Here is a 19,902-nt window from a genome sequence, read left to right on the forward strand (position 1 = left end):
AAGTGCTGGGGATGAATGGCAGTAATGTTAGCACAATAATGTGAATGTTCTTAATGCCACTGTACTGTATACCTAAAAACGTTTAAAATGCTTATATGTTTTATATATATATATGTATATATATATAAAACCACAACTAAAAAAAACTAAAGCATGTGACTGAGGCTATAAAGGAATAACAAAATAAAACTTTTTATCTCCTTTAATTTTGTTTGAATTTCCAAACCCAATTTTAAATGAAGAATTTATATATGCATTCTTTATCTTCCAAAATTTGACAGTACTGTGTTTTACAATCTGTCCTTGTCATAAAGGGTTTGTAGGTATATGGGATTGTGTACGTATATATAACAATTATCACTTCTCATGTGTGCTGAAAAAACCTGAATTCTATATTTGCAACCCAAATGATAGCTTTCAGAAAACACTCCATTTTTGTACGTGTGTCTACATTTCTAAATCTACTTGAAGTTATCAGAAACAGAAAGTTTACATTTCTCTACTCAAAAGTTGATGGGAGAGGTCCAAAAGGCAGTTGACTACTCAGATCTGGGGCTTACAAGAGAAAACGAGACTAGGAAAAAACATTTAGGAGTCTTCAGACATAGGAGTATTATTTTGTACCACCTCCTGGTACGCTTATTGTTTGTGTACTTGTCTCTTTGTCCATAATAGATTATACGCTCTTAAAAGGCAATGAAATGCCTCACTCAGCTATTTGTTCCATGCAACATTAGCACATCATTTTTAACAGAACAGGCAGGTGTTTGATAAATTTTTTAAAAATTGAACTGAATTGAGTCCTAGACAGAGAACCCTCAAGTCTTTCTCCAGCTGGTCTACCCAGATGTGAAATTTATGAGCTTCCTCTAAATCCTGGCTAATTGTTTTGTTTCATTTGCAAATGGAAGGTCAGAGGTTTGCAGCTCAGCCATAATGCCTGTATTTCAGTCTCCATTTTACTATATGAGAATCATTCAATAAATAATACAAATGAGATCTACTTTTTTTGGTTCATTTGGCACCATACTCTCCTTGTATACCTACCCCACTGAGGATCACGGCATAGAGATTCACAGCCAGAAATAAGGCAGGAGGTCAAGCAAGGCTCCTTATGCAGGAAGGATACTCCCTCCTTCCCTTTTGGGAACACTTCAACTAACCCTATTTTAGTTTGGCTGCTTTGCCTCATTTCTAAAAAAATTTCATTACACTCCGTAGACCTTCCCTTGATGCCCTAGTTAATTAAGTTTACATAATTTCCTACTGATTAGTTTTGAACAGCTTGTTCTGGATTTTCTCTCCTTTAATTTTTCTGTCTTTACTGACTGCTTAAAATCCTCAACTATGTGTTACCACAAAGTTCTCTGTTATACATACAGAAAGAAAAGCAAATCAGCATTGTGATTCATAGAGATCTGGGATCAACTATTTCAGGAAACAGAAACCTTTAGGTGGAATCCAGTAACAAGCCAGAAATAATAAACAACAGGAAGACGCTTGTTATATTCTTTCACACACAAAAATGAACTATAGTCCAATCGTTTACTTATATTTTACATTTACTGAGATCCTATGGGATTCTTTCTCTGTGCTTTGGAACTCAGAGGATTAATGAAAAGAATTATTAACATGTATTTAAAATTATTGTTCAAACTGATTTATATCCTCCTCAAATAAAATTTTGAACTGACATTTTGTCTGTGTTTTGGGGCCATAAATGAATAGCTTACAAGGTAATTTAAAAATCCATTCATTTTGGCCATTTTTGTGGCTAATGTAAACTGCGACATAACCAGTGAAAGTTTCTAATAATGGAAATAGTGAAAATTAACAGGTCAGCCGTGCCACAATCTGGTCCATCTGCTACATATAGACAGCCTCAGAGGACAATGAAGAAGAAAAGTGAACCCAAAATGTCAACACCAATATCCTAAGGCCTTTCATGATCCAAGAAATGACAATTGGCTGTGAAATTATTCTGAAACCTGCTTTTCCCAAAAATTCTTTCATTTTTCTTGGCACTTTGGGAACAGTAGAACAATTTATTTTCAAACATAATTTTTTTTTATTTTTATAAATATCAAAATTCTTAGGACTGTTCAAAATTTCACACAGATTCTTTCTTGCTCACATTAACCCTACAAAACAAAGGTAAGGGTCCCCATACGCCACTAGCTCATATCAGAACACAGAGGGGAAAAGTTGACTTTAGAGGTTGCAGCAAATCTCCTTCAAAAACACTCTGCTAATCGAGAATAAGTCTGCACTGGCAAAACCAAACTAATATATTTTTAAATGTATTCTCAAATGACTTTTCTGTGGTGAGATACTCTCCACCCCATATATTGAACTATGCTAGGTCAGCCAGTATTCTTGCTATGTGACAATCAGTCCTCCTCCCTGGAGAGACCAGGTGTTTGCTTTCTGGTGATTTTGTCCATAATTGACAGCCAAATGTGCTGTTTTGTACAAATCGCATTCAGTATTCTTTCACTTCTATTGAAGACTCCCTTGTTTTATATGCCAAGAAATTCTATGAGACAGGAAGTTCCTTTAAAATTTGTTTTAAAAAATCAGTTTCCACAAACAGTCTGAAGATATTTTTTTAATTCAGATATACATAATCACTTCCTAAAAGCATAGCTGAAGGTCATATTACACAGTGATGAGATGTCAAGCAAAGGAATACATACATTTCAATTTGCAAGCTCACAAATAAGTGTTGGTACTTAGAGGAAAAAAAATCACAGGCTTGGGAATGAAAGATAAGATATGAAACACTAGCTAATTGGCTAATTCACAAGGATAGCTTCTCCTTGGAACAAGCATAATTCCCATTATGATAAGCACTTTGCAGGTGTACTGAAGGAAGAAGAGATAAAGTTTGCCAATTAAGTTAGTTTTTTCCCAAGTGAATTCTGACTCCAACAATGGTACCAAAGGAGTGTGATGCAATTATGAACCTAAATTTCACAGGATTTTGTGCTGAAAATACTCTGAAAGCAATTCACTGAAAGTGCTCGTAATTCATGACAAGCTCCTCAAACCCTTTCTGATTATACACCTTAAAAGACAGATTAAAATGTCCTTCTTTTACCTTTGGACCTCAGTGGTGGTCATATATAAATATCACAGGACATTTCATGTGATTTTTAAAAAGTGAAAAAATAACTGGAAATATGCAAATATCCTACTCTCTTTGGTATGCCAGGAGGAAGATTAAGACGTGTAATCTCACAGGGCAAATCTATATGGTCCCATTACTTCTAAATGCATCCACTTAAGCAAGAAAATTTATTTGATAAACTCCTCTTAAAATATTTAAAACAAGGATCAAGATTAGATTTCATTTTCTCATGCCAGTCTTGCTTGGTTACTAATTGTAATATTTTAATGCTATGTGTTTAAATTTGAAGGACAGAACTGATGTCCATCCATAGTCTGGCACAATTGTTTCTAACCTCAGTGATCCTGCTCAAGCTTCACTATTGGCTGATATACTCCTAGCCGAGCTTCATCTGAACCCAGGATTTTTTTTCCCCACTGCTTTTATTTCATTGTTCTTGAATGCCTTACTGCTTTTACTGTTATTGATGTTAGAAGTTACAGTGCCTTGCTGTTTAATGCATTTGTTGTTTGTGTTGAACATTCAAAATGCTGAGATAAAAGTGGACTTGGAATAAAATGGGATACATGGGATCAAACTATGGAAATAATAAAATATTCAAAAACAATGATAAAAGCAAAGAGAGAAAAAACATAAAGACATACACAGTTTAAAAGCCATTCTGTGTTAAATAAGTGGTTCATTCAGTTCAATATCTTCTTTCTGTCAGCAGCACCAGGGTAAGTTTTGTAGTAAAGCTTGTCCATTCATACTCTTTGATCGTATCCTCAAAAGGTTTGAAAGGTATCCTGAACATACTTACCTTTCATTAATAATACATTAAGGATGAGGTCATAACCTAGTCTTGGACCTGTTTTTTCCATCCAGTAAATTATTTTTATCTTAATTATTAAAATGAATAATTCCTTTACTTGTCTTAAAACAATAGGGAGTCTAGTTCCAACTCTGCCATTGACTGGCTATTTGATCTTGGGCAATGTTTAATAACCTCTGTATCTGGCTGGGCGCGGTGGCTCAAGCCTGTAATCCCAGCACTTTGGGAGGCCGAGACGGGCGGATCACGAGGTCAGGAGATCGAGACCATCCTGGCTAACACAGTGAAACCCCGTCTCTAATAAAAAATACAAAAAACGAGCCGGGCGAGGTGGCGGGCGCCTGTAGTCCCAGCTACTCGGGAGGCTGAGGCAGGAGAATGGCGTGAACCTGGGAGGCGGAGCTTGCAGTGAGCTGAGATCCGGCCAGTGCACTCCAGCCCGGGCGACAGAGCGAGACTCCATCTCAAAAAAAAAAAAAACAAAAACAAAAAAAAAACCTCTGTATCTGAATGTCCCATCTATATAATGAGGAGACTAACCTCAAATTTTATGTTTTGAGTACCAAATTTCAAGAAGATGATAACACGCCTATCTTTACATTATACAAACCCCCTGTTTTGCAAGCTGTAAACTTCTCCCTTTGTTTTCTCTAGCCTTCAAAGAATCGATCTCTCATGGTAGAAAGAGACCACAGAAATCATCTAACACAACCCACGGGATGCCTGAATCACCATTACAGAATTCCCCACTACCAGTCGTCTTGCTCCTGTTTGGATACTATTATTGATGGCGTTTTATGAACTCCCGAGAGAGCTCACTTTATTTTCAACTAATGCCAACTGTCAGAAATTCTTCTGATATGAATTCAGATATAAATGTTGATATAAATCTACCTCCTTGCAACTTTCTGGTTCTTCCCGTTGGGGCAACACAGCACAGACTTAAACCCTTTTTCTACATGATCCACATGATAGACCTTCTAATACTGGAGGAAGCTGTCACATTCTTTTAAGTTTTCTCTCTTTTCCAGGCTAATCATCCTTTAGCTTTTATTCCATTGAATTGTACACTTTAAATGGGTGAACTGTATGGTATGTGTTGTATCTCAAATTTGTTTTTTAAAAAGAACTATAGAAATGTAAGACACTTCAATTGTTATATCTCTAGTGAAAAACTGACAGCAGTTCCAACAATACATCCCTGAGCTATGAAACTCAGAGGCCACCATTCCCCATGGGCAATTATAATTCTGCCAAAAGATTTGACTTTGATATATAATCTGGGGAAGCAATCTGGGGATGTGGTATAAACCACATCTAGATATCATTACACATAAATGATTGTGATCTGAGCACCAAGAGATTTACTTATGGAAATGTAATATGGCTACCAGGAAATGTTCCCCTATGTACAAACTTCACTCAGCAGCTGTCATTTATATAGATTCTTATTTGGCAATTGCAGCAATCAGTTTGTTGTGAATTTTAGAAGGTAAACAAGTATTCCAAATAAACACTGTGGTTTGGAGAATATTCATTAAATAGATATTATATAAACACTATGCTCTAGAGCCTAGGAATATAAAGACATATGGAACCCACTTCTAGCCCCAAGTTCTGTATGAGAAGCAAAGTGGCAAGATAGGAAATTCGACAAGAAATATAAAAAAGACATTTCTGTCAATAGGGTAGACCAGATAACCTAAATAGCCTCCCCCAACAAAACTCAAAGAAACTTCAGAATAAAATATAGCAAACATTTTTTTAAAATACATAGCTAAGTTTTCAAGAAGATAAGGGAACTACTTAGAGGTCAAAGTAGGAAAATTAAGTAAGAAAACAGAAGAGAAAGCAAATGACCTGATACTATGGCAGCCCTGTGGTTGGGATGCCAATACTGGTCTTGACAAGGAGCCACATAGGCCAAGAGAAGCCAAAGAGGGGCATCCCAAATCAAGCTAAAAAGTTTGGGCATTATCTTATAGGCATAGAGAGTTATAAGAAAATACAAAATAGGGAAGCAATGGTTAATTTCGCAATTAAGAAAAATTACTCTGCCAGCAGTATGGCTAATAAATTTTGAGGTAGATCTGAGGAAGAGAGACAGGTTAAAAGACTATTAATAATCACAAACATTTATCGAGCCCTGTTATGCCATCAGAAGACTAAGAGCTTTATATGTATTATCTCAATTATGACAACCCTATATATACATTATCCTATCAATAATGAAATGGAGACTCGAAGACATTAAATAATTTGCCCAAATCAGTTAGCAACTGGTTAGGTAAAATATACTAACAGTCTGATGGTTTGAATGGAAATGGAAGCTTTTAATTATCTCCTGTCATATTCAGGAGATAATTTTAAAAGGTAGAACCAAGAGGGCCTGAAGACTCCAGGAATGAGAAAAAGAGAGGTATTTAATAATGATACAAGCAATAACATCCATATGTGTTATACAATATCTATAAAATTATACAAGGGATATTAGAGTTTTCTCAATAAGCTAAACATAGAACTACCATACAATATAGCAATTCCACTTCTAGGCATATACTCAAAAGAATTAAAATCAGGTGTTCAAATACTTACACATGAATGTTTATAGCAGCTCCATTCATAACAGCCAAAAGATGGAAACAACCCAAACATCAACAGATGAATGGATAAACTAAATGTGGTATATTCATGCAATGAAATATTATTCAGTTGTGAAAAGGAATGAAGTATTAATACTAGATACAACACGGATGAACCCTGAAAAGGCAGTATGTTAAGTGAAAGATGCCAAAGGCCACATATTAGATAATTCTACTTATATAAAGTATCCAGAATAGGCAAATCTACAGAGACAGGAAGCAGATTAGTGGTTGCCAGGGCCTGCAGGTAGGAGAGAAATAGGAGGGACTGCTAAGTGGGTTACCTTTTGGGGTAATGAAAGTCTTCCGGAACTAGTGAGTGATGAGGTTACATAACACTGTAAATGTACTTAATGCCACTGAATGATACACTAAAAATGGTTACAGTGATAGATTTTATATTATGTGTATTTACCACAATTTTTAAAAGGTGAATATTGGCCTATTGATAGAGCATTTCCATGGAGATATTTAAAGGGTAGGACTGATAGGGGTGAGGCAGAAAGATTAGTCTATCATTAAAAAGCAATAATCATGGCTTTTATGAAACACTTGTGTTATAAAAGGGACACTGACCTTAAAATAAAGCAGTACTACGGAGAGGATTTCCATTCACTGTAAAAATCATCATCATTCATGATCTTGATAATATAAAAGGGCAACACAGGACAACAATGGCCAGGGTTAGAAACAGATAAAGAGGTAGCCTCTGCCCTTACCAGTGTTTTTTTGTTTGTTTGTTTGTTTGTTTGTTTGTTTGAGACAGAGTCTCATTCTATCACCCAGGCTAGAGTGCAGTGGCGCAATCTCGGCTCACTGCAACGTCCCTGCCTTAGCCTCCTTAAGCGTTGGGATTCCAGGCGTGAGCAACCGAGCCTGCCCACGTTTGAAAAGAGAGTAAGCAGGACTCACAAAAGCCCTACAATATAACAAGTAATAATATAAAAACTTAAGAGTAATGCAGTCAACACATGCAATGAATTCAGAGAAGAAAGTAGTCAAGGCAGGTTCCTTTGAAATATATGATCCAAAACGTTATGGCACATTCTAGTGCAGTAGTTAAAAGTACAGGTTTTGGTGCCATATTGAACTTTGGCTCCACCACTTACTACCTGCCTGAACCTATGCAAGTTACTTTTCCTCAATGTCCTTATCTGGAACATGAGAACTATAATAGAACCCATCCCCAAATTGTTGTGAGGATTAAATGAGATATATATACACATATTTATTTATTCATTTATTTTAAATGCTTAGAATAGTGCCTGAAGCATAGAAAGTGCTCAGTAAATATCAGCGGCTATCATCATCATCATCATCATCATCATCATCATCATCCCAAGCACTGAAGAAACAGTAAATTGCATTTAGGAATAAAATTTGGTATTCCAGCCCAGCAATCTTCAAACTTTTGTGGGAATGCAAATAAAATCAAAATTGAAAGTCCAGTAGTTACACTGAGTTGAAGTAAAACTACTCTAGCTGAAGTAATTCCTGTATGGTGAGTCACACTGTTTGGGAATTCTGTCCTAGACTTACTCAAGGAGTTATTCATTATTCAACATTTCGTGAACATCTACTATGTGCTAGTTTTTATGCTAGGCTGAGTGTTTAGAGAGGAAAGATATAGGTCTTGTTCTCCAAGAAAGTTACATTCTGGTTGATGAGATAGGAAAAAACTCCCCCAATTTTAAACATCTTTATTGAGATATAATTCACAATCCCACCCATTTAACATATACAATTCAATGGTTTTTAGTGTATTCACAGTTATGCAACCATCACCACAATCAGTTTTAGAGCATTTTCACCATTCCCAAAAGAAATCCTGTGCCCATTAGCAGTCACTCCTCACTTTCCATTAACTCTGTCCCCAACAGCTCTACGCAACCCCTAATTGACTTTGTGTCTCTATAGATTTGCCTATTCTGAACATTTAATATAAACAGAATCATAAATATATGGTAAAAATCCAACAAATTTAAGATCACTCTACGATAATTACAATATTTCTTTATTTAAGTATTTAAGCAATATCAGGACTTAGAAAACAGAAATGATGCTCTGATTCTTGTTCCACAGGTTTTCATTCCATGTGTGCACCTCTGACAGATATCAACTGTTTCAGGTTATCCCTCCTCACATTTTCTCCCCTTCCTTCCCCAAAACCTTGGGTGTACAGAGAGGTACTCAGGATTGAAGTTAAGAGGAGAGAAAACAATACTGGAGGCTGTCAGTTATTCATTCCATACCATATGCCAGGCACTATGATATACTTTATATATGTGCCCTCCTTTAATTGTCACATTAACTCTGGGAGACAAAAACTACTAGTATCTTCATTTTATAAAGGAGGAAGCCGAGGTTTAAAAAGGTTAACTAGCTTGCCCAAAGGCACACAGCCAGTGACGTCAGAGGTGGGATCCGAACCCTGTTCAGTCTGACTACAAAGCCATCAGCTCTAAGCCCCTAAACTATTAAGCTCTTTCACTCAGTAGTGGTTTTCTCCTGACCCAGTCAAAGTGGCTTATTTTTCAAGGAACTCCTTAATGTATAATATAAATGGATTCTTAATATTACTGATAAGTTTCATATTTATTCTATATTTTATAGACTTATATTAAAAACTCAGGTTTCAAGAGAAAATAAAAGTTGGCTAGTGGACTGATAAAATAGAAAGAATTTATCAGCACAGGAGGGGACAGAAAGATGGTGACTCTGGGTCTCACATTTGTTTGCCCTCCCTTTTCCCATTCTACAGCATGAATATACTTTACAACCTCAGACATGCTTTTAAATCTTTCTTTGTGAGTCCATTTTTATATATAGAACAAGAAAAGAAATACCACATAAAACTATTAACAATGGCTTTAAGTATATGTGTAATGTGGAACTGACCACTGCTTGTCAGTACCAGAATTTCCAGTAGATAAACAGGCATGTTTGCTTGTCCTTTAAAAAGTTTATCAGGGCTGGGCATGGTGGTCCCCACCTGTAATCCCAGCACTTTGGGAGTCCACATGGGAGAATCACTTGAGTTCAAGAGTTCAAGACCAGCCTGGTTAGCATGGCAAAACCCAGTCTCTACAAAAAATACAAAAGTTGGCCGGGTGTGGTGGCATGTGCCCATAGTTCCAGGTATTTGGGAGGCTGAGGTGGGAGGATGACTTGAGCCCAGGATGCGTAGCTTGCAGTGAGCCAAAGTCATGCCACTATACTCCAGCCGGGGCAATAGAGCCAGATCCCATGTCAAAAAAAAAAAAGTTGATCACTTCCTAACAGGAGGCATTTTATTTGGGTGGTTTTCTGCAGTCAGAGCAAGCAGAAGCAAAGCAACTGGGACATAAAGAACAGAAAGAATTTCAGTGGAAGATGTCTGCAGTGCATGTAGCCAGGTAAGTCAAGACATCAGAAGTGCCTATTATAAAGCAGGAACAAAGAGAAAGGCTAATGAAATTTTGCCTTCCACTTCTCTCACTATTTATCATAAAGAAAGAACACAGCAAAGACCTCCATCACACTAACCCTTAGCAGTGTAGACCCTGCATGCACGCACACATGCATGAATGCTCACTTCCGTCTCTCACTTCACTTGAACTTGATCTGTGTTTAGGGAGCTCCTACTTGAATTCCCATTTTAAACTTGTCTATCCTGAAGTTGGGGCCAAGAATCCGAAAATCTGTGGTATAGGGTACAATTTTAGATCCCATTTATAAGCTGCAAGGTCATAAGTGAGTTATTTAATCTCCTAGATCCTCAGCATGCTTGCCCATAAAATTACTGAGATTACGTAAACAAAATCCCTAGCGAGTACTGCTCTCTTTAGATGTCCCATTTGATTTGTAACTATATCTCAGCATATACAATATTTAGCCACAATAGCTAGCTCAATATTTTAAAATTAAAGATAAAATGTTATGGAAGCCCTGCCTGTCTGAATTACCAAAGAGATGAATAACTGTCTTTTTTTTTTTTTTTTTTTTTTCATTCTTGTCGTCCAGGCTGGCGAAGAGCAATGGAGCAATCTCGGCTCACTACAACCTCTACCTCCTGGGCTCAAGTGATTCTCCCGCCTCAGCCTTTTGAGTAGCTGGGATTATAGGTGCCTACCACCACGCCCAGCTAATTTTTATATTTTTAGTAGAGACGGGGTTTCACCATGTTGGCCAGGCTAGTCTCAAATTCATGACCTCAGGTGATCCACCCACCTCACCCTCCCAAAGTGCTGGGATTACAGGCATGAGCCACTGTGCCTGGGTGAAGAACTGCAATTTTCTTCTGACAATGTGCATTTTAAAATTAAGTATTATAGTACTTATTTCCAAAGAAAGTGCTGTATTTTAATCACTCTACAGCCCATGTTTTGAAATTTTTAAAAGACTACTATGAATCCTTACCATGACAACTAAATTCTTTCCATTACAAAAGCCTGCAAATACATAATCTGAGAAAATGGGCAATTTGAGACAACCTAACACAACCAGTTTGGGGACCCTGCACAAAGAGCACTGTAACTATGGAAACACCTAGCAATGAACTTACACTATAAATCACAGAACCTGTTCCATTATTCAAGCACCAAGCATTTGAGATCAATTTATAGCAACTATAAGCTATTAATAATGGTATTCTATTTAATTTGTCAAACACAATTTTCTCTCTCAATGAAATCTTTGGGAAATACTGAAGTATTTTTCTTCAGGAGAAGAAAATGTTAAATCCACCTAAGTGGTACAGTATACCCGACGGGTGGTACGGTATACTTGACTGGTGGTTTTTAACCTCTTTGTGAAACAAATATTATGAAATCAAGCTTATTTAGCACTTGGCATATGTTTATGATATTATTTACATTTTACATATATAGCCGGATATAGATATATAAGCACGCACACACACACAAACACATGCACACACACACATATATACCCTGTTTCTTCAACCAGGTTAATAAATTCCTTAAGAACAGAAAGCATAACTTAGAAGTCTCCTTATCACCAGTGCTTAGTGGAATGCCCATGATCCAGTCCTTAATGAATGCTTTCCTGACTAATTTTAGCTCTTCTTTTCTAAGCACAGGAGACTTTGGAAGAAGATAAATCACAGCATATTAATGTGAACAAGATTTTGTGATGGGGGAAAAATGGGAATCAGTAACTGAATGAATCTTACAGTGCTAAATTCCAGAAGGAGGTGTATAAGAAATACCCTTATATACATGGTGTCTGGTTCATTAAATACTCATCTTTTTTCCACAAACTTTTTTTTATTGAGTAAACAAACTTTAGGCCAGTGCTAACTCTTAATTTTCTTCCACCCATGGGAATTTTTTTTTTAACTGGTCGGTTTTGCTTTTTCTCTAGAATTGTGTGCTGCTGAGCCTCTATTCTCCTCTCTCCCTGCTTCCCCTCAGTCAAGAGAGGAAGGAAAAATACATAGTGCCTATGTATGAATGTTAGGATAGAGCTGAGAGCTGACATCCTACATGAAATATAAACAGAGCATCTCACTGTATGATGACACAGGATGTAAGAGAAGCAGACTTTCAAGTATTTAAGTTTAATATTCCCATTTTTTAATTTAAAAAGGGAAATAAACTGCTTCATATTTTTCTCTCATAAAACAGTAACGTGTAGGTATTTTTCTTTTGGTCATCAGTCTCTTTTGGGAATCTAGTCCCTTGATTCAAAGGGTCTCTTCCCTCTCCTGTATGTCTGGTCCTTCAGATTCCATTTCCACAATGTTCTACAAGTCAGCCTCCATCCTTTCTGTTCTAGCTCAAAGGTCTTCATTAATTCTCAGCCAAGCTACCATATTCACCTCCAAATTGGTCTCACAGCTCCCAGTCTTCCCCTATAACTCATTCTATTTGGTGCTGCCAAATTAACGTTGCTAAGATACAGCTGTGATTCACGAAGTCACAAATATTTCTTAAGCACACACTCTCTATGCCAGACACTGTGCTAGACTCTAAAGATTCAGAGAAAAAGACACACAGTTGTTGTTGTCATCTTATCTCATGAAGCTTACATTCTAATGATGTATTCTGCACAAAATTCATCAACCCATTGCCAAAGGAATTAAGTGTAATTTCCTCACTCTGTTCATCATAGGATATGAGCCAAGTGATCCTTTCTAGATTCATCTCCTACTGCACCCTTGCCCTCTGTTCTAGTGAAATGGGTTTTGCTCATCTAGAATTTTGCTACAACCATGCTCCTACTTCTTTCTGACTTCTGCACCTAGAATCCTTTTCCTCCTCTCCCCACATCAGTCTCTAGAAACATAATCTAAATTTCAAGGCCTAGTGTTTCTCTCCCTATAATGTCCTCTGAAACTTTTATTTTACTTCGCATTATAGTAATTGTGTATTTATTCTATCCTCTGTCTTACTCCTTTTTTTTTTTGAGACAGTCTCACTCTGTCGCCAGGCTGGAGTTCTGTGGCACAATCTCGGCTCACTGCAACCTCCACCTCCCGGGTTCCAGTGAATCTCCTGCTTCAGCTTCCCGAGTAGCTGGGACTACAGGCGTGCACCACCACTCCCAGCTAATTTTTGTATTTTTAGTAGAGACAGGGTTTCACCATGTTGGTCAGGATGGTCTAGATCTCTTAACCTCGTGATCCACCCACCTCAGCCTTCCAAAGTGCTGGGATTACAGGTGTGAGCCACTGCACCGGCCATTACTCCCTTTTTATTACTCACAAAAATTAACACAGAAACTTGTATACATTAGATAGGGAGTATTTTTAGGAATGTACATATTTTCTAAACTCTCTTCCATTCCTTCCTTCAGAACAAAAAGAAACTTGATCTTATCAGGGTAGGGAAAGGGAAGGGCATGAAGAAACAAGGAACACTGACCGATGAGCACTTCTCCTGAAGTTATTTAATCTGAAACTTGAACATGACTGAGGCTAGTCAGGTGAAGAAGGGTAGAAATGACTACATCTATTAGATTATGCAAAAGCATGGATGAGAGACAATACTCTGTTGACAAAACACTGCAACCATGCTAATATCTTAATGGAGCAATACAACCCAGCCCCACTGAAAAAAATAATCATAAAAGTCTTCACCATTATGTATCATAATGGTTGCATTTTGGGGTGAGTGAATCAGCTTGCAAGAACCCTCTTTCTCAAAGACCATACTTCCACACTGCATTCCATATCCCCAGAAACATATGGACTCTGGCATATGTGCTTACCATGAACCCAGGATACACACTGACCCAAGCCAGGCCAGCCAGATTCCTTCTCCTGGGAGTTTGGAATTGGAACCATGAGAACAAATCAAGGCAGTGTCTTCATGAGTTACTCAGGTACTGCAGCTTGGTCAAAAAGCAGAGGGAGAGGGAGCATGGGCACCTCCCAGGTCCAGGCCGGCTTTCCATTTGTTCCCTAATTCCAGTCTCCCTCTGAGGCCCAGCTGCTCTCATTCTTAGGTCTGGCAACCTCTACATCCTTATAATAAACCCCTCTTTCTGCTAAGGCTAACTCAAGTTCTTCTCAGACACCTATAACCCATTAGTCCTAACTAGGACATACACGTTTTATTGAGCCACCAAACTCACACTTAACAGTGTGTTGGAATTCCTCTAGTATTTATCAAGCTCCTACCATGTTCAACTTATTCATCACCAGTACAGACATCTAAGAGTTTTATTTTCCATTTTATTTAACATTTTCTTTTGATTGTAGCACAAATTATTTTAGGTCACACATACTTAAAAGTTTTGTGTCATAATGTAAACCCAAAGCCTATGATTCGTGTTTTATTTTGCAGCTAATATTCACTCTGAGTTACTGATATATGCATATCAATATTCTGAAAGACACTTTGGGAGATAAAGGGGCAATGAGTTCAAAAGCCATTTTTCATCTCTTTAATCAGACCAAGTTCATCCAACAAATTTCAATTGTGCTGATAAACAGTTTTAAGAAAATTCATTGAGGAACACATTGAAATGGCCTCTCTAGAAAGCTCTGACTGAATTATTATATCCATAGATATAACATTACCATGATCCAGTGATTCACTGTGCATTACTCACTGGACCCCTAGGGAGCCAGCCAACATATAGTCCCACCCAACAAGATTAATATAATCCAGCAGCAGAGTATTTCTCAAAATTACCCAAGCATAAGACTCATCTAGAGCATTTGAAAACATACAGATTCCACGAGTCCATCTGAGACCTCATCAGAATCTCTAAGGGACAGGACTTAGACTCCATTCATCTAAAGAGCACCTCCAGGGGATTCATACTTTCTTTTTTTTTTTTTTTTTCTTTGAGTCAGAGTCTTGCTCTGTTGCCCAGGCTGGAGTGCAGTGGTATAATCATGGCTCACTGCACCCTCAACCTCCTGGGCTCAAGAGATCCTCCTGCCCCAGTCTCCTGAGTAGCTGGGACCACAGACATGCACCACGACACTTGACTAATTTTAAAAAAATTTTTTGTTGAGCTAAGGTCTCACTATGTTGCCCAGGATGGTCTCAAACTCCTGGGTCACAGCGATCCTCCCACCTTGGCCTCCCAAAGTAATGGGATTACAGGTGTGAGCCAACTCGCCTGGCTTGAATTCACAGTTTCTGTTTAGCATGACTTTAAAAATGAACCCTGAGCTTCATGCCCAAAAGGAAGCCCCTGTCAGATGTTGCTGAAGGAGCTCTGATTCACCTGTGCCTCTTCTTCTTTCTTGCATTTTCTTACCTTCATTTAATTTTCAGGCTTCTCCTCAAATGTACCCCCTGCAGCAAGATTCTGTAGCTTTCCCAGAGTTCAATTACTTTATTCCCTCCTGGCATGGCCAAGTGGAAACCCACTGAGATAAAGGAACTGCTCCTATACCTTCTCCCCTTTCTTGCCCTAGTCCTTCCAACTGTATGCTGCACTCAGAGGACACCTGACTGGATATAGCCTGGCCTTGAAAGCCCACTTCCATCCTAAACAGACTCCAGAAAGGCTGACTTACTCTTACTACATAAGAGTAAATTGGCTGGGTGCGGTGGCTCACCCGGTGGTGAGGGTGATTATAGGGTGGGCCTATAATCCCAACACTTTGGGAGGCCGAGGTAGGCGTATCACCTGAGGTCAGGAGATTGAGACCAGCCTGACCAACATGGAGAAAGCCTGTCTCTCCCAAAAGTACAAAATTAGCCAGGCCTGGTGGTATATGCCTGAAATCCCGGCTACTCAGGAGGCTGAGGCAGGAGAATTGCTTGAAGCTGGGAGGCAGAGGTTGCGGTGAGCCAAGATCATGCCATTGCACTCCAGCCTGGGCAACATGAGTGAAACTCCATCACAAAAAAAAGAAAAAGAGTAAATTAAATTATGTCCATCATTCCAGCTCAGGGTGATCCATTTAATCACAATGCCGCACTTTTGCTATATAAACACTAAAGCAATTGTAGTAGCATAAGCCCACTCATTTAACAACCTGAAACAAATGCTCCAGTGTATTACTGAAGGATCAATCTAGTACAGTGTATTTTTTTTTTTTTTTTTTAGACAGAGTCTTGCTCTGTTGCCCAGGCTGGAGTACAATGGTGTGATCTTGGTTCACTGCAACTTCCGCCTCCTGGGTTCAAGCAATTCTCCTGCCTCAGTCTCCTGGGTAGCTGGGACTACAGGCATGAGCCACCACACCCAGCTAATTTTTGTATTTTTAGTAGAGACAGGGTTTCACTGTGTTGGCCAGGCTGGTCTTTTACTCCTGACCTCAAGCAATCCACCCGCCTCAGCCTCCCAAAGTGCTGGGATTACAGCACTCTGTAAGTGAGGCCACCACACCTGGCCTAGTAGTGTGTATCTTTAAATTTTGTAGAAGGGAACTTGCAGGAGGGCAGTCCTTGGCCAGCCCATTTCATACACCACACATGTGTTCTTAAGGTCAATGTGCAGACAGTCACCACTCTGTATTCCAGCTGTCACGCAGGGGAACTACTCACTGAAAAATGTCAGGAGCAAGAAAGGAGGCAGTGAGAAGCAGGGATGATGGTGAGTAACCTTGCCATATCTCATCCTTACTGATGCTTCATACAAAAAATGTGGGGTCTGCTTTGGAAAGTACAAAAAGCAGATAATGTGGGGTCTGCTTTGGAAAGTACAAAAAAAAAGATAGTGAATCAACAGACAAAATAGAGAATGGATGTCTAGAAGAGTTTATTTGTAGACTGACTGATAACAGTTAATCAAATAAGGTAATGATGCAAAATTATAATGCTATCGTTTTAGTATGGAACATACAGGATTTTTTTTCTTCACAAAAGCTAGTGAGACAACAAGAAGTTCAATAAAACCACTTTGTTCTCTGAAATAAAGAATACTTCTGATGGTTAAATCCACTTTGCCAGAGTTGATAAGTGAGAGTAAAGTAAACCTAAGGGGAGAAAAAGAACAGCTACCCTCACCTGCAGGAACAGCAAACTTTGTAGAAAAATTCTGAAGTGCCTTTAGCAAAGCCTCACTTTACCTCTGCAAAACTCTGCTCTTGGGAGACTTCAGACAAGCAGCCTGGGCCATAAGGCTTATCTGGATCAGACTTGAACCCTTAGAATGACATGGCTATGAAAGTGTCCAGGTCAAACAGACAAGAAGAGGGGCTCCTGTACTAACCTTAAAAGGAGTAGAAGGTGCTATCAGGGCAGACTATAGGGAAGATCTCTGAAGAAAGCAATGTATCTCAGGGGAGGGCTCTGCCTTTAATACTGTATACAGAATAACATGTTACAGTGTATAAACACAAATACATACACACACAGAGCCCTCTATCTGTGTCTTGGAGATTCAGACTAGTAACTTGTCTAATGTGTGCAAACTCCTGTAGGCAGAAGGACTGCTACTGTGTGCCCAGATGGGTACACAGGACAAATTAGGTTTACTCAACTTCAGAGAAACCATGCCAAAATATTCTTCCCAAACAACTGATTTCAACTTGTTCTTGTTTTCCTCCAATACCAGCCTGACAAACTGTTTTATACATGCATTTGACTTTTCAAAAATGTGCATGCAATCATGGCAAAGTCAGCAAGTCTTTGTGCTCCAGGAGCTGCAGAACGGCCTTTGAATGACATGTGTACTGCATCCTAACATAAAATGTCATCTTCTTAAAGTCTAGGAGAAAAGACCTGCAGCAGCATGAACGGTGTGACCCTGTGTTATGTGCATCAGCAAGAGCCAAATGCTTAAAGCAGCCAGAAAACAATGCCATGCTCCCGAAAGGTCAGAGTGACAAAAAACAAAATCAAACAAACAAAAAAACGAAATAAAAAGTCCAGGCTTCAATGATTATGTTACTGTCTGTCACCTGACTCTTCACTGAACAGGAAGCATATTCTCTACAAAAAGAGACACAAGGCCAGGTGTGGTGGCTCACACCTGTAATCCTAGCACTTTGGGAGGCCAAGACGGGCGGATCACGAGGTCAAGAGATCGAAACCATCCTAGCTAACATGGTGAAACTCTGTCTGTACTAAAAATACAAAAGTTAGCTGGATGTGGTGGTGTGCGCTTGTAGTCCCAGCTACTTGGGAGGCTGAGGCAGGAGAATCATTTGAACTTAAGATCGTGCCACTGCACTCCAGTCTGGCAACAAAGCAAGACTCTGTCTCGAAAAAAAAAAAAAGAGAGAGAGACGCAAGCAGAAAAGCAATCTATGAGTTAGCTTCTGTCAGAGTCTTGGGTCTTTCTTTATCCACAGACTTAGAAAACTATGAACCAGAACTGTAAATGTACCATTTCCTCACCAATGGTCATTTGACACTTCTGATGCCTCTCAAAGAGACCCTGTCACAGATGTGACTTAAAGAAGACTCTATGTTTTACTGCCTCCATTTTTTACATTCTCTTGATTCCTTTAAACTTCATATATTAGAATAATTAGACAAAGTCACCTTTTTCCAACATCTACAAACTTCATGCAAAACAAATCCTCATTTAAAAATTATCTTTTGAGCTTTAAAATAGACTATTTGCTACTTATAGTAAAGATGCTTGTTTTGCAAATGAAGAGTAGTAAATTGCTCCCATCTCCTGGACATGTTTATAAACTTGAGCAGGACAGTAGTCAAACATCAAAAACACGACAACATTATCTTTCAGTTTCCTAGGTTAAAGACAACCTCATCAGAAACTGTTTAGTCTGGGTGTTACACGGTTTCTGCATGGAAGTCAACCACCTTCACATATAAACACCTCCCTCACACCAATATGTAGTAGTTCTAGTAAGTTCACAGTCATTTTAATAATTCAGAGAGGTCAGGAAATCAGTGCGCACATGACCAATAAAATAAATAGCCACAGTTCCCTCTACCAATGCTCCTCAAACTTTAACATGCATGCAAATCACCTGAGGATCTTGTTAAAATACAGATCCTGATTCAGTAGGTCTAGAGTGGGGCCTGAGATTATGAAATCCTAACAAACTCCCAGGTAATGCTGCTGCTGCTTCTGCTGATCCATGGACCACATTTTCAACAGTAAGGCCATCTACCATGACCTCTCTTGGAGGTGGTAATGTCCAAGTAATCTCTTTGATACACGTGAATTCCCATCGTATGATTATGAAAAAGGAGACGCTGTTAAAACTGAAAAAAAAAATGTGGAAACTGCAATCCACGGTTCTGGAGAATGGAAAGAAGAAGTAAACTTGGGATTCTTGGCCCTTGTTTTGATTCATATCATCATTCTATTATCTGTTCCTCAAAATTTGCTTGGCATCCTGACTCCCTCAAGAGAGATGGAGATTATTGCCAAGGGTCACCAGTATCCAAGATACAAAAAGATACATCTTTTATCCTCTACTTGCAAGTACCATAAAGAGGCCAGCCCTGGGGTACTTTCAGGCTTGCTATGGAGGTAGCCACAACACTATCTCTGGCATTGGAAATACATCTGAACAATCTGGAATTATACAGTTGCAAAGAATTTCACAACATCTAAAAAGATAAGCTTGTGTGAGTTCAACCAAACTATTCTGATTAAACAGTTTCTGCTAGCTTTCCCTCTTCCTGATTTAACCTAGAGCATTTAAAAAGCACTCTGAAAGCCCCCCTACACTCTGAGTCTAGCCACACAAAAGCTGAAATCCAGTCATCCTGACTGTATCTAATAGCTTTTATTTTTATTTTTATTTTTTTTGAGATGGAGTTTTGCTCTTGTCTTACCCAGGATGGAGTGCAGTGGTGTGATCTTGGCTCACTGCAGCCTCCACCTCCCAGGTTCAAGTAATTCTCCTGTCTCAGCGTCTCAAGTAGCTGGGACTACAGGCATGTGCCACCACACCTGGCTTTTTTTTTTTTTTTTTAAGT

At 38.7% G+C, this 19,902-nt stretch overlaps 1 protein-coding gene and 1 pseudogene across 5 annotated transcripts in view; both read right to left on the bottom strand.

Annotated features, from left to right (window-relative positions):
* The window catches only part of FRMD5 (FERM domain containing 5), a 368,282-nt gene that overhangs the window by 238,876 nt on the left and 109,504 nt on the right, over positions 1-19,902 (bottom strand). The gene's annotated exons all lie outside the window — the stretch shown is intronic.
* LOC105511112 overlaps positions 7,880-19,902 on the bottom strand; it is a 64,378-nt pseudogene continuing 52,355 nt past the window's right edge. The window contains exon 2 of the transcript XR_001001669.1: positions 7,880-7,931. The product of XR_001001669.1 is annotated as a 60S ribosomal protein L15 pseudogene (transcript). The remainder of the gene's footprint in view (positions 7,932-19,902) is intronic.

The sequence above is a fragment of the Colobus angolensis genome, unplaced genomic scaffold, assembly GCF_000951035.1.
Source record: "Colobus angolensis palliatus isolate OR3802 unplaced genomic scaffold, Cang.pa_1.0 Scaffold199, whole genome shotgun sequence".
NCBI lineage: Eukaryota > Metazoa > Chordata > Mammalia > Primates > Cercopithecidae > Colobus > Colobus angolensis.